Source organism: Notamacropus eugenii, chromosome 3 (assembly GCF_028372415.1).
Source record: "Notamacropus eugenii isolate mMacEug1 chromosome 3, mMacEug1.pri_v2, whole genome shotgun sequence".
NCBI lineage: Eukaryota > Metazoa > Chordata > Mammalia > Diprotodontia > Macropodidae > Notamacropus > Notamacropus eugenii.
The window spans coordinates 361693726-361710125 of record NC_092874.1 but is presented as its reverse complement, the minus strand read 5'-3'; the positions used below and the strand labels follow the sequence as shown (position 1 = coordinate 361710125).

General features: G+C 36.3%; 1 protein-coding gene across 8 annotated transcripts in view; it reads right to left on the bottom strand.

The window, feature by feature from the left end:
* Positions 1–16400, bottom strand: part of CDC42SE2 (CDC42 small effector 2) — a 166471-nt gene that overhangs the window by 51423 nt on the left and 98648 nt on the right. The window lies entirely within an intron of this gene.

The following is a 16400-nucleotide window of genomic DNA, read 5'->3' as shown; positions in this document are numbered from 1 at the left end:
GATAAATCTTGTATCTGTGGTGGGAAGAGATACCCCTGATAAATCTTCATATGAGAGAAGAGTGGGTAACATTCTATCAAGCGATATAGGGACCTTATAATGGGTACTATTTGCAAGGACTTGGTGTTAAGAGAGACCATTCATTCATCTTGCTTCAGGAGAAGGAGAATCAGAGCTCCTGGGAAATAAGAAGAGTGGGAGGGAACGGATACAAGGAAGAGATTTTGAGGAAAATGGGGGCGAGAGGACATGACGAAGAGAAGAGCAAAAGCTAACAGTGAACCACACAACTGGGAGATAGGAGGATTCATACTGTGGGACGATGTTCTCTCACTTGCCTACTGGAATTTCTATGACTGACACACAACAAAGAAAATGGAGGGAGGGGAGATGAAGAAGGTGTAAAAGGAAATAACAATGTGTTATTGGTTCTAACTGAATCAAACCTTTAAAGAACAATCAGTACCCATGCTACACAAATTATCCAGAAAATTGAGAATGTACCCTACCAGAATTCTTTTGTGAAATTATAGTCATAACATCTAAACCACGGAAATAAAAACCACACAGGAGACATATGGACCAATATCATTAATGTATATTAATTAAACTGTATTAAACCAAATCTTGTCAAACAGCCTAACCTGATTTATCTATGAAATCATTCATTAAGACAAAGTAGAATTCATACCAAGGGTGCAAGAATGATTAGGAAAACACCCAATAAATAGGAAAACACCCCAAATCACATAATTCTCTATAGATGCAGAAGTCTTTGATAAAGTACAACATGCATTGATGGTAAAAACCTTACAAAGTACAGATATAGAGGGGACTTATTTAATATCATAAAAAGTATACCTATAACCAAAAGCAAGTATCATATGCAATGAGAAAACAGTAGATACTTTTCCAATAAATATGGGAGTATAGCAAGTAATGTTACTCTCCTTACTATTTTTTAATATAATTCTGGAAATGCTAGTAACACCAATAAGATAAGATGATGAAATTAAAGTCATAAAGATAAAGTTATAAAGGGGATGATATGATGATATGGTAGCATATTAGGAAAATCACAGGGATTCAGCGGATATTATTAAGATGACTAATAGCTTTAGCAAAGAGTCAGGCTTCGATAAATCCTCAAAAATAAACGGCATTTTTATATAGCAACCAAATCCAATAAGTTAAAACGGAAAGAGAAATCCCATGGAAAAAAAATGCAAAATGTAACAATCAACCAAAGCAAACAAAAGACTTGTATTGGTTCAATTGCAAAGTGAACCATAAAACAGGAAGAATATTCAGTACTCATAGCTGGGCCATACTAATACCAGTACTAACACTAATAGTAATGCCAATACTACTAATAAAAATCCTACCAAAATTAATTTGCTTTGTATGCTATTCCAATCAAATTAGCAAGGGGATATTTGATAAACAAAAAACTGAAAAAGACAATCTAGAATATCAAGGAAAATGATGGACTGATGGAGGAATAGTATTTCCTGACATCAAACAATACTACATACAGCAATTATGAAAAGAATCTGGTTTTGGTTTAAAAGAAGGAGAGAGTAGCAGATCAATGAAAAAGACTATTCCATAAAGTGAAAAATATACTGTCTTCATTTTAACACAAATTACTGGGAATACTGGAAAGCATTCTGACAGAAATGAGGCTTAGACCAACCCCTTATACCATAGTCCATAATATACTCTATATGTTACTTTAATACAAAAAGTTCAGTATAGTAAAGAAAATAAATAAATAAAACGGTTTAGAAGAAAAAGCAGATCATATGTTTCTCACAACTCTGGGAAGGAAATGCATTTTTAAACAAGGGATAAAGCCAAGATTATAACACTGCAAGAGATGAAATGGATAACATGGGTTACATAAAACTGAAAATCCTCTATACAGACAAAACTAACCTATTTAGGATAAGAAGGGAAGCAATTAAATGAGAAAAAAATCTATACGTCAAATTCCTCTGACAATTAACATGTATCTGCCAATTGTTTATATGTGCACATATACACACACAAAAAAATACACACATAAGACTGAAAGCCATTTTCCAATAGATAAGTGGCTAAAGAATACAGAAAAACATTTTCCAAAGAATTGCAGAGTATTGTCAAAGGAGAGAATGCTCCAAATCACTAAATAATAAGAGAACTGAAAATCACAACAAACCCTGGGGTTTTATCACCCACCCTGCAAGTTGGCAAAGATAACAAAAGATGGCAATAGTTAATGCTGGAGGAATTGTGGGAAGATAAACATTGTTCGAGTTGTGAATCAGTATAACTGTTCTGGAAAGGAATTTGGAATTATTTAAATAATGTGACTAAGATTTCCATAATTTCTGGCCCAGAGATTCTATTTATAGACATATATCCCAAGGAGACCATTGATAAAAAAAAAAAAAAACAAGTCCTCATACATACCAAAATATTTATAGCACTTCTTTGTGACAGCAACCAACCAATATGTATTTATGAAGTCAGTAGTTGGAACAGAGGAGGGAGAGCATGCCAGGCATGGGGGACAGACAGAGAAAATGTCCAGAGCTGAAAGTGTCTTGTTCATGGAACAGCCAAAGGGCCAGTGTCACTGGATCAAAGAGTAAGTGTCAGAGATTAAAATGTCAGAAGACTGGAAAGGCAGGTGGGACTAGGTTAAGGATTGAATGCCAAACCTGGCATTTTGTATTTGTTCCTAAAGTCAATAGGAAGCCATGAGCAACATGATCAGACCTGGGTTTTAGGAAAATCACTTAAGTGGCTGAATGGAGAATGAACTGGAATGGGGAGAGGTTTCAGGGAGGCAGAACCACCAGCAGGTATTCCAATAATCAAGGCATAAGGTGATGAGAAGTTGCACTAGAGTGATGTCATTAGTAGAAGAGAGAAGGGGGCATATTCCAGAGATGTTGCAAAGGTGAAATTGGAAGACCTTGACAACAGCTTGGATATAGGAGATGAGAGACAGTAAGTATACAGGATGTTTTAGAAACAGAGTAGCTGTCCACTGATTGGGGAAATACATAAAAACAAATTTTAGCACATGAATAAAATGGAGTGTTAATGGGATTTTTAAAAAATGATAAATGCAATGAATACAGTGAAGCAAAGTGAACAGACCCAAGAAAACAATACACAATTCAAACACTGTAAATGGAAAAAACCGACACACACATACAAAAATTAAAATTAAATGTTGAGAAATTATAAGTACGGCTGGAAAGAAGAGGTATGAGAAGAACCTTCCAACCCACTTTTTTGCAAAGCTGGGAGATCAATAAGTGTTATACAGGGAACAATTTTTCAAACTTTTTCAATTTATTAATCAGTTAAGCTGATTTTTTTTCTCCTTTTGTCTTAAAAATATTATTTGCTATATGGGACAGCTCTGAGAAGAGCAGGGGAAAATATAAGGAAAATTATGGTGATTTTAAAAAAAAGATGAAAAAAAAATTTTTCAAAAAACCCAATAAATCACACATCTACCTAATTTCTACCTAAATTAATTTATTTATTCAGTATTGTACAAATTAAACTCACAAAGTGATACTATGTAACCCTGGAAAAAACAATTTAAAAATTCATATGAAGAAACAAAGGACCACAAACCTATATCATAATAATAACAAAAAAGAAAAGGAAGACATCAGCAGCAGATCCCAAATTATACTTAAAAAACAATAATCATCAAAATTACTTCCTATTGGTTAAAACAAAGTTCAATCAATGGAAAAGAGTAACATATAGAAACAAAAATAGTAGCACTATATATGATAAACCCAAAGACAACAGTTACTAGAAGACTGTATCACTATGTGACAATACTGCTAGGAAAACTGGACAGCAGCATGGAAATGCTTTCCGTAACTGCACATGTATAACCTATATCAAATTGCTTATCATCTTAGAGAGAGAAGAGGAATAGTGAGAATTTGGAACTCAAAATTAAAAAAAAAATGTTAAAAATTGTTTTTACATGCAATTGAGGAAAATAAAAGTCATTAGGGAAAAATTTTAATTTTGTTTTTTAACCTTAAAAGATAACTTTGTTGAACATAGCAGAAACATGATGGATACAAATCAAAGAACTTTTTGAGGACATTCCAGAAAATCATATAAAGAAGAAGACATGTTGTATATGTATGATACACATTGTCTTAGTAAGGAAAGATAAAGTGAAAAACTCATCAATTAATTTACCAACCAATAAGCATTCTCGGGGGTGGGAGGGGAGGAAAAATGGGAGAAAATATGTATTTTTTAATGTGTAAGAGGGAAGAGAGAATGATGCATATATATTAGTAATGGGCTTTACCAATTAACTAAGTTAATAGAATACCAAAATAGCTATGCATTCATGATTGATTTTTCCCCCTTCCACAATAAGAATCTCCTACTTACATATCTTTAACTTTGAATCTAGCTTAAAACAGTCAAGTCTGAATTTCATATAGTCATATGTAGAAATTTATAAAAATGGCAAAACAGGTCTTTTTTTAAAATTTAAAACACTGGTTCAGAATTATGGAGAAATAAAATAAAATTCACTGAGACACTGGGGAATGTTGGGTGGGAGAGAATTGAATATTTCCTTTGTTCACCAAAGAATGAAGCCAAAATTTGTCTCTTGTGAAAAACTAGAAATATCAAAATTATACATTTTTACAATTTCAGTTAAAAACAAACCTTCTCTAGTGCACTTTTCAGAAATTCTTCAGTTTATACGTACAGTGGTAATACTGTAGTAATACAGGTAATTACCTTGTGGTAATAACATTGGACATAAAGAGAAAAAAATGACAAAAATTCTTAGACCAGTGTATTTTATTCTTTTCTATCTTTTCTCTTCTGGCTGCAGCAAGGTTATGGTGTTTTGTTTTGTTTTAATACAGACCCTAATATCGACATCATTCACATAATTTCAAGAGTATCCTAGAAAGACAGGATTGTAGCATGTTGTGACTGGGTACAAATGATTTTATTTGAAAGAAATCTAAAAGAAATTAAAGAAGTAAATATGTATTGTATTTTCTCTTTCAGGCAATTCTAATATTATACTTACATTCTATTATGGTAACTCAGAAATGTTCTGATATCAGTCAATTAATGGATTCCACATTGTACTTACAATATTTCTACTATTCACCTGCCTTAAGTATAGAAATTTTCTATGAAAGGAAAAGGAGGGACATAGCTGTAACTTCAAGACGCATCCCCTCAAAAGTACAGACTGACCTAATATATACCATAAAAGGTGAAAAACTCCCTTAGATCTGTCTGATTCTAGGAATGAGTCATATCTGACAGCCAGTCATGTAAGTCACAAGGTATCAAAAGCAAGGCTCAAGATAAACTAGGTGGGGAAATTTCCTGTTCAGAAATAAAACTGTACAATGGGTAAACTGAGTCAAGAGGTTCCTATCTTAGACTTTGCCAAGGTCATCCCCTCAACTTTCCCCAGGGACATTCAATTGTAGTTCTCAGATTGCCATTTCCTACTACTGGCTTCCTGATGATTCAAACAATAGTTTGAATTATAGCCCTCAAATATCATAATTTAGGACTTAAATATTATTAATTTTCTCATGTTTCCCTAACAGTAACATTTCATTTACGTTTACTTATAAATTAAAAGTAAGCACACTTTGGGGTCTCAGACATATAGCAAATAACTAATAATTGAATCATATTAATATATTGAAGTTATATCTTTAAACTACTAAAAATTTTCATGTCATAGCAAAAAATTTTCAAATGAAAACTCAGTCTTTATTATAGTAAGCTTACTATTACTACCTGTTTTAAAACAAAATATATCTCATTAAATATTTGTTTTCAAACATCTATTTTCATCGCATTCCTTTAAAAGCTCAATTCATCATCTAGCAGCATCCAGATAAAAAAAGAAGTGATTGTCTAACAACATTTCTGATACAATGTCTCTCAAATTACACAATGAAATAGAATGAGAAATACAATAATGATATCTATGATGTCATGAAACAAACTTATCACCAGTCAGAGGACACCAATGCAGCCAAATGTATTTCCAAATTATCCTACATAGAAATCATTAATCTTATTACCTTTGACATTTTATACTCATCACATCTAAAACCAGGTAAGAATTACATTCAATTAAAGAAATGATAATAATAATCGTCAATAATTGTGTTAAACATTTCACAAGCATTATGTCATTTTGATCCTCTCAACAAACCCTGGGAGGTGAGTACCATCGTTACTCTTCTGAGAGTCTTCCTGGAAGATGGTCCTATACCTGACAGCCAGTGTGGCTTCAGAAAGGGCCAAGAACAGTCCACATGGAAATGCCAGGAGCAGAAAAGAGGTCTGTACACAATGTTTGTAGATCTGACCAAGGCCTTTCACACTGTCGGTCATGAGGGCTTATGGAAAATTATGTCCAAATTTGGTGGCCCAGAGAAGTTCATCAGTATTGTACGTCAATGTCATGATGGCATGTTTGCCCAGGTTCTGGATAATGGACAATGCTCTCATACCTTCCCAGTCACCAATGGAGTGAAACAGGGCTGTGTGTTTGCTCACATGCTTTTTAGCATGATGTTTTCAGTCATATTGTTGAAAGCTTTCAATGAGGATCAAGGTCAGCTACTGTACTGATGGCAAGTTCTTCAATTTGAAAAGGCTACAAGTCAAGACCAAAGTGGAGGGAGCGCTGGTGCACGATTTTCTGTTTGCAGGTGATTGTGCACTCAATGCAGCTTCTGAAGCTGAGAAACAACAAAGTATGATCAATTTTCTACTGCCTATGCTAAGTCTGGCCTAATAATTAACACCAAGAAAACACAGGTGCTCCATCAGCCACCACCACACCATCCATACGTGGAACCATCGGTTATAACAAATGGAGACATTTTGAATGCTGTGGATAAGTTCACTTACTTTGGTAGTATATTTTCCAGGGATGTACACCTTGACAACGAGGTTGATGCATGCATTGCCAGAGCTAGCTCAGTATTTGGGAGGCTCCAAAGAAAAGTTTGGAAGAGAAAAGGTATTAGATTGACTACCAAACTGAAGATCTACAGAACTGTTGTGCTCTGTAGACACATACATACATTGTTATATGCCTGTGAAATATGGACAGTATACCAGCGCCATGCCAGGAAACTGAATCATTTCCATTTGAACTGTTTTAGGAAGCTTCTGAGGATAACCTGGTAGGATTAGGTACCAGACACTGAAGTCCTTGCTCGAGATGAATTGCCAAGTATTCAAACTATGCTTCAGAGAGTGCAACTCCAATGGGATGGCTATGTTGTTCAAATGCAAAATGTACACTTGCCAAAAAGACTATTTTATGGAGAACTTGCATGGGGCAGGCAATCACATGGTGGTCAGAAGAAACAATACAAGGACCCTCTCAAGGTCTCTCTCAAGAACTTTGGATTTGACTGTGCAACATGGGAGACACTGGTACAGGACCACTCAGCATGGCATGCCTACAACAGAAAGGGTGCTGTGCTCTTTGAACAAAGCAGAAATGAGACAGCACAAAGTAAACGCAGGATGCACAGATTTGGAGCATCCACCCCAAATATTCAAATGGACTATTTGTGCCCTACCTGTGGTAGAGCATTCCAAGCTTGTATTGGTCTGATCAGACACAGTCAGATGCGCGGAAATTTTACTTTATCATGGTGATGTCATTTTGGTCCTCTTCGAAGACGAAGGAAAACCAATCATTCTGATCCTCTCAACAAATACTTGGGAGGTGAGTACCATCATTATTTTCCTTTTTACAAATCAGGACACTGAGGCAAACATAGATAACTTGCTTAAGATCACACAACTAATCAATTTTTTGAGACCAGTATATAACTCATTTTTCTGTTTCAACATTTTTGCTGTTATTGTATGTATGTACAATACATATTTATTCCTGTTTATAGTCAATATTTGGGAACCTGACATGATTTAAGAGTTAAGAGGGTCAGAAGGGGAGGGTCTTTTAGCTGCGGAAGTAATGGGAGGGGTCTTTGAGCTGAGTCATAGGGGATTTCTGAACTAGGATAGGGGTTAGAATAGGGATCTCTGAGCTGGGATGGAGGGAAGGCAATTCAGGGAATCCCTGATTTAAACATTTTTTTTTCTCTTTTAATATTGAAGGAAGTGTTAAGTACCAGGTAAATTTAAACCGCAAACTGCAGGTGTTTTTTCCCTTTTATTTTGGGACTGCTTTCAAACTAGCCATCTTTCTTCATTAACACTAAAACAATAGGTTTATCAATCTCAAGGAGAAAAAAATAAATTACCTAAGTGTTATTTACCCCTAAAACTCTTACGGAATTTATTTTTCCTTAAACCAAATTCTGCATAGTGGTACCCCAAAAACTCACTAAAATATTTCAGAAAGAGGTGAGTTCCTGGAGTTACCCAAAATACTAGAAGACCTCCCCTGCAATTTAAAATGAATAATTTCCCAACTCCTTAATGATTAATCTTCAAGTCTTTATCTCCAAACCTCCAAAATCTACTAAGACATTTTTGGCAATTCTGTAAACTAGGAAAAAGTTTCCTTTCTTTGATTATCTGACTTTATCAGTGTAGTTCCGATGTAGCCAGGGCTGAAATTACACAAAGAATCTTGCAGGATTTTTTGGTTTTGTTTTTAAAACCCAATCTCCTGCTGAAAAGTCTAACATGGGAGTTAGTCCTCTTTACTGGGACAGAGAATTTGGCATCAATTTCAAATACGAAACTCTGAAATTTCATTAATCTTCTCCAACATTCTAAAGTCTTTGGCTACTGCTTTTTTGCAGTTTTTTTCTGGCCAGCTGCATATCCCCTTTAGAAATCTTTCACAATTAAAATCTGTGTCTGTTGTCTTTAATGTTCGTAGACTAGGAACACTAAAGACGACACAGATTTTTCCAGAAAAACACACACAAAATAAGAGAAACACAGACTTGTAAGCCTTAATCTTTTCTTCAGTTTGCAATAATGAAAAGAGCCAAATTAGCCAAAACAAATTACTAGTTGATTCTCTTGCAAATTTATGTCAGATGTCACATAACTCAACAGCCAGCTGTTCTGTTATTCCCCTAAGTATCTGGAGCGTCTCCTGGTCTCCTGCTACCAAAAGTCTATTCATGGGAAAACCCACAGGAATTTTACTACCACCAGAACCCATCTGCCTTTACTACCCCCCTGGGGGAAAATTTAAAAAGAAAATGAAAACTTAATCCTAATCCTAAACCACTCCTGGGGGAAATTTAAACTAACCTAAACTACCCCACTCCCTAGGCAAACTTAATCAAAATCTAAATCACCCCAAACCCTAGGGCAAATTTAATCTAAAACTAAAACGTAAACCTTACCTTAGCTCAGGGATCAAGAGTAGAAGACCAACCTCTGGAGGCAATCTTGTGCAAAAAATAGTCCCTGAGTGAAAAATTAACCAGAGCTTTTCTGGAAGATGGTCAGTAGGGTGGGATAGGGAGGACTGAAAGGGTATAGATCCCTGACAACCTGGATGGCTCTGCCAAAAATGAAAAGAGGTAGGGATAGCACTTTGAGACCTGAAACTATATTATGAAGCACTAACCATCAAAACCATTTGGTATTGGTTAAAATATAAATAAATAGATAGGTAGAACGCATGGGAAACCTAGAAACAAAGGAACTCACTAACTCAGTGTTCACTAAACACAAAAGCAATAAATTACTTAGGAAAGAACTCCCTATTTCATTTTTTAAAAACTGTTTGCAGAACTGAAGAGTAGCCTGACAGAAATTAGTCAAGAAAATAAGTGAAGGGCATTCTGCGGAAACAAAGAAAGGCAACTCCCTGCTCTCAAGGAGTTGGGAGTCTAGAGGAAGAGACAATATGGAAACAAAAATGTACCAATCAGATACAGGCTATATTAGAATTAATCATCTTAGGGAAGGCCCCATCATGAAGGAGGATCAGGAAAGCTTCTTATAGAAGGTGGCATTTTAATTGGGACTTAAAGAAAGCGAGGGAAGCCAGGAGATATCTGGCACCGGAAGAGAGAGTGAAAATGCATGGACAGGTGACGGAATGCCTTGTATGTAGTACAGCAAGGTGGCTAGTCTTTTCCTGATCATAGTCAAGTCAAGAAACTGTACTCCTGCTGCTGCTGGGCTCCTGGCCTGGCCTGTCTTGCCAGAAGAGGAAGGAGGGAAACACTATTCCACTGCTTCCTTCCACAAGCGTCCCCTCTTTTCAGCTGCCTAATGCCTTTCAAGGACTGAAGCTAAACCTTGAAGGACGCTGATAACCTACGAGGTGATGGGTCACACAGTCTCAACAAGTCATACCCTCCTCATACCAGTAACTCTGAAGCCCAATCCCTATCCCTCACTGCCCACTCCCTTACTCTCATTCCCTTCAACCTAAACCCTTCCCCACAATGCCTCAGTGACAGCCTTCCAGGTCATCCTTTTTCATCACACCCATTCTCCTCAGCTCCCACTGATGCTTCCAAGCTATAGTTCTGTGACCATCACTCTCTCCTTTTGAGTTTTAGGTTTAGACCAAACACCTTCTTCCACGTATCACAAAAAATTCAAAATGGACACATAATCTTAATATTAAATAACTTAAAAATTAGATCAAAGCAAATCATATATCTTCCACAGTGAAGGGTAGGATTTGTATTCTTAAGCAAAGAATAGGAGGAATTACAAAAGAGAAAGTATCTAACAATGCATCAAACTAAAAAGTTTCTGCTCAAACAAAATGGTCAAAATGGAAAAAAAAATCTTCGTAACAAATTTCTTAGGTGTCCCATATTATGTAGATCACTAACACATACACATATCTGCAAATATATCAAATGGTCTATTTTATATGAACATTCTCAAGACAGGAAATGGGACAAGCTAGTCTTTTCCTTTTCAGTCTCACTGAACGTTACTCAGCCTCCTCGCTGTTTCCTCTCTTTTCCTCACTCACACCTCATCTTCTATACCTGTACCTTTCCGCTGGTTGGCCCCAGGCACCCTGATGCCTAGAATGCACCTCCTCATTACCGCTGCCTCACACAGGCCCTCTCTTCTTTTAAGATGTAACTAAGGTATCACATTCTGCAGTCTCCTAATCCCCCAACTGCTAGTGATTTTCCTCCCAAACTATTACCCATATACAGATATATGACAAAATGTTGTTGTTCAGCTGTTTTTAGTCCTGTCTGACCTCTTTGGGACTCCATTTGGCTGTTTTCTTGGCAAAGATACTGGAGTAGTTTGCCATTTCCTTTTTCAGCTCATTTTACAGAAGAGAAAGCTGAGGCAAACAGGGTTAAGTGACTTTCCCAGGGTCAACACAGCTAGTAAGTGTTGGAGGCCAGATTTGAACTCAGGAAGGTAAGCCTTCCTAACTCCAGGCCTAAAGTATGACAAAGCTGCAAATTACAAGAAACAGTTTGTAATTATAATGTATTCTTTTATTTGTACCAGTGTCCCCCGTTAAAATGTAAGTTCATTGCTACTGGGGACTTTTTCATTCTTTGTTCTTATATATTCAATGCCTAGAAAATATTAGGAACTTAATAAATACTTGTTGATTGTTTAATTCTACCTTGAGTTTCAGAACCTCCCTTAGTTTGCCAACTTCTACTACTGAAAATCAGGGCTCCATTAATGGGTGAGGTCCTCATGTATATATCATATACCATCCTCACAGTCATAGGAACTGGAAGTCCAGAAACTACCAGTCCAGAAACACTCAGACACACAGACACAAAGACACACCCAAACACACACCCCACTCCCCCAGAGGCAGAAACAAAAGAAGAACTGGTAGTAGGCAAGGAGGGAATTTTACTTTCTCAACTCAATATTCTTTCCAATGAAGAAAGTCCCATTCTGTTTCTGCCTGCTTTCTGATCTGGAAGGGCTGCCTAACTACAAATTAATGAAATCTTTATGTTTCAATGCATAAATATCCACTCTGGCTTTCCAATTTCCTACCCCATGCAAAGCTAGGTTGAACAGTCTTAAGAAGGGTCAAGTTACCTGTACCTTGCTCCTAATCCACAACTGTAAATAGAAATTCAGGCTCCCATTTTGTTAGGGTTATGTCATTAGCAGTTGTAGCTACAATCATCTTCTTTCCCCTTCCCTTTACTGCCTTCGGCCATTGCTATTCCATGGTTATGGATAAGCATTATTGAAAGTTATGCTGACTCAGAGTCCCATGGTTCCCAGTCCTGCTTGCCCATCAGTGTTGGGGGAGGCTTGATTGCCTTCATCCAGTCTGCAGCTTTTGTATTACCTGCTATCTATCAGATTACAGGTCACCCCCTATCTGTTAGCACATACCAGCAGTTGGCGAGGACCTAAGAAGTGGACCCATCTAAATTGTCTTTACCTTGTTATGAAAGTTATCAATAAAAGCTGGTTCCATTGTCGATCTCTAGTGATCATCAATGTGTTACTACCTTTTTAATAAAAATTCCTTTTAATTTTCTTTTTAAATAAATTCCTTTTTAATTATCTTTTCCCTGAGTTTTGACTCACTCATCAGGGCAAAAGCCTGAAAAAAGAATTTTCCTTTTAACAGCATCAATATTTATTGCTTTAAAAAAAACTGAATTTTTTAAATGAATGCTGTCACATGGTCATAGATAAACATCAAACAACAAATGTTTATTTTTTTTAAAACCAGTTTGAAAAATGAATTTGATGTGAGATATTTTCACCTCCTTCAATTATGGGGTCCTCCTATACTCAATACTTAACACCTTAATTTTCATCCCAAACTATTTCTTTTTTCATTCTTTTCTTTTTCAGGCATTCACTGAGATCTGATTCCTTCCTAAAGATACTGGATTCATCAAACACCCTTTCTAGTACTAGTTACATTAGGTGACTAATCAACTAAGTAGTGGATCATGGGAGAAGTAAGACTATATTCCTTGTTTCCCCCTGCCATTTCCAAGCTCTGCCTCTACCTTGATTAGGTAGAGGCTGCCTCTACCGGCCATTTCTCTACCTTTGAGGTTCACATTATTCAAACTTGCTACTAAATACAAACTCTAATGGTTGTTAGCAATTGACCTCCCAAAATATTTTATTTTCTCGCTCAACTTTTTTTCTGTTGCTTGGTTTCTGCTATTTATCTATCCCCCAAATCCCTTTCTCATATGAGAAGACTTCAAATGCGCATAAGTATTTCCTCAAATACCTTAAGTTCCCAGTTCCTCTATCTGTCCAATTCCATGATATGCCCCTACACTCCACCTCAGCCATACACAGAGATCGTCATTAACTTGATCTTGCCATTACAACACAAGTGTTCTACTTACCAGGAAATTCCATTAGCTGAAAACAACGTATCCTTCCTTCCATCCTACTCCATAAAGTTTTTCATCCTCACTGTGACCTCCACCCAGTTCTTTCCCAGGTCAACTCCCTCTCCCTGTTTTTCAACTCTAGGTGCACTCTTTGATATCTCTACCCCCTGGTCTCTTCAACTCTATACTGTCCTTGAATCCCTTGTCCCTTTCCTTGACCTACCACCAATCATGACTTGCCAAACCCTAACCTTACCATCCCCCTTTTTTCCTGTTCATATGACGCTGTACAAAACTAGAAGAAATCATGAAACCATCCAGGCTACACCCTCTACAAATTTATGGTATTTAATATCATCCTGAACCTCACTATAGCAAGGCAGCAATGCTTTCCTGCTTTCTTAATCAATTTGTTCTCCCACTTACCACATCAGATATTCTAAATCTTTTCATTTCTTCCCAAAGTATATTATCTGACCCTGACCTCATGGTTGGATCCAGTCTTGTGATATCTCTGCAAACTCCCCACTATTGCACCTGGAGCAAGCTGCTCTGACCAGATGTCACCATTCCCCAACCTCCCTTGCCTTGTCTCAGAACATGCAGTTGCTCTGCAAAACAACTTATTTAACAGCTTTGCAAGGCTGCTGTGAGACTCCCTCCCTGTTATTTAAACCCTGTCCCCTTTGCCCCTCTTGGACAATCCAGGACTTCGTTGCCCTGGGACATCCTGAAATATAATTTCCTTGCCTCAATTAAAGATCCTGGTTTTTTCCACTTTGTTAGTCTTCTTTATTTCAGGTTGACGTGTGATGTCAGAAGGGGGACTTAAAGACTCTTGCCCAGCCAGTCACTGGTTTCTACCTCCAATGTCTAGTACCTGCAGAGGCCCTTTCTGTCTAGTTTGGATTTGACGTGGCAGTTCACCTTGGGTAAGTGAGTTCTTGAATTCCTGAACTCCCATTTCTTTTTCAGGTGAGTTCCTAGCTCTTTGATCTAGGCTTTGTTAAAAGACCCATAAGCAATTTGGGATCGGTTCCAACAGGTCCCCTTAAAAAGGGACAGCTGCTGGGTTTGTAATTATGGATCATGTGAAGTTCTCCAAAAAGGATGGCTGCTGGGTATATGTTTTGTATTTTTGTTTTGTCTTTGTGGAACATCATTTGTGTTAAGCATGCCATTGTGTGTGGGTGTCCATAAATAAGAAGCAAGTCACTTTTTTTCTTCACTCCCTCGTGGTCTGAGCAGTGTGGGAAGGAGAGGGTATAGTAATAACAGTATGCCTGCCTTTGGCTCCAGCTCTAATGGAAACTGAAAGACTTAGGTCACTTCAAGAATTTTTACATATAATGGGAGTCCAAAGTAGCAAAAACAGCAGTGAGAAAGTTTGAGACAAGCACTTGGTAGTTTTCTCAAGATGATCCCTTTCTTTTGATAACTGCGCACTGTGTTAGTAGCACTAAATCCAGGTTTAACTGAACCCTAAAATTAGGTTTTGTAGAGTATGTTCAATTTCAATTTGGGGAACTGTCTGGTTTCTTAGCCATGAGAATTTTAAAAGCTAACTAAAAGAGAAAAGTTTGTGTGAATCAGAGAATGACCAAAAGGGAAATAGGATTTGATTACAAAACCTAATTGGATACTGTGGAGTTTTACAAATTCAAGTGAAGTAGAAATCAATTTAGAAATAACTTTTAGACATTTTTCTGTAAATTATATGAGATTCTTACCTATTTTTAAAATAGATTATGTATCTGAATTTTTGAGGCCTAGTTTGCTTCCTGACCACAAAAATAGAAGTTTATTTAAGAAAGCAATGTGAAATTTACATGAAATTTATTTGGATATGGCTTTTTGTTACTCCTCTGAATAACATACCCAGAACTAGCTATTTGATTGGACCAAGTTTTTGTAAGCTGTTAAGGTTTTTATAATTGCTAAGAACATATTAAAGGATTTGGTTCTTTCAGTCTCTTAGGGAATAACAAAATGTAACTGATTGAATTTTAGGTAAAGTACAAACCTTTACTCAGTCACTGGTTTTGACTAAATTTTTGGAGTAACTCAGTAGAGTAAGTATTATTGATTAACAGTCAAATTCTTTTGGAATATTAAGGAAATAAAAAAGATGTGAGGGAAGTTTTGGCTTTGTTTAAATGGGAAGGCTGTGTGAAAGTATGGAAATGCAGTCATTGTAATTGCAACTTTTAAAATAAGTAAATAGAGGAACTTAGAGAGAGATATAAGTAAACTGAAAGCAATGGGCTCTTCTTGAGATTTTAAACTCTGCCATTAGTAATTGTAAAACCTAGGTTTGAAATAATTAAAACGTTCTTTTAAGTGGGGTGATTGGGCTAGATTAAAACCTAACATCAGGCTGCCACTTAAAATCTTTGGCAGCAGATCAACAGAAATGTGGGTGCCATAATAAGAAATGCTGTGTGAAACATAATACTAAATGAATGAAATGATTACTTGAGATTCAGCGTGATACTATTTGAAAAAACTGATACAGGTGTAATTGAATTTATTCTGGTCTCATTTTAAGAGGACTATTATCTCCCCTGCTTCTGATAAGTCAGAATTTTTTATACTATTTAGCATTAAGACAAAGTATTAAAATGCATGGATCTGGAAATTTGTTAATTGTATAATCTTAAAACAAGTTATCTCAGTTTACCAATCTGTTACATGGCTAAAGACAAGCTCTCACATTGATCTGATAATTCATTATATTAGTACTACAGGTAAAATCATAAATTCTTTTTAGCTAAGTATTCCTTTGGGTTACAGATTAAATGTTATTCTTTGGGTTATATTAAATTGTTATAGATTTAATTGTTAAAAGAATGATGTTAAACATTTTAAAATGTTCATTTAGAAATGCAATAGGTATAGGTTTTTATTTAATTTTAATCGAGAACTAGAAATTATAAAACGAAAAAATTCTGGAGCTTTAACTTCTTAGTCCACTGCAAGTAAGGTTAGATAAGCATCAAGTAGTCCTGCCCCACCCTCCTTTCAGGATGTTTTTCCAAAAGCTCTTGTCTGAAAAGTACTTAA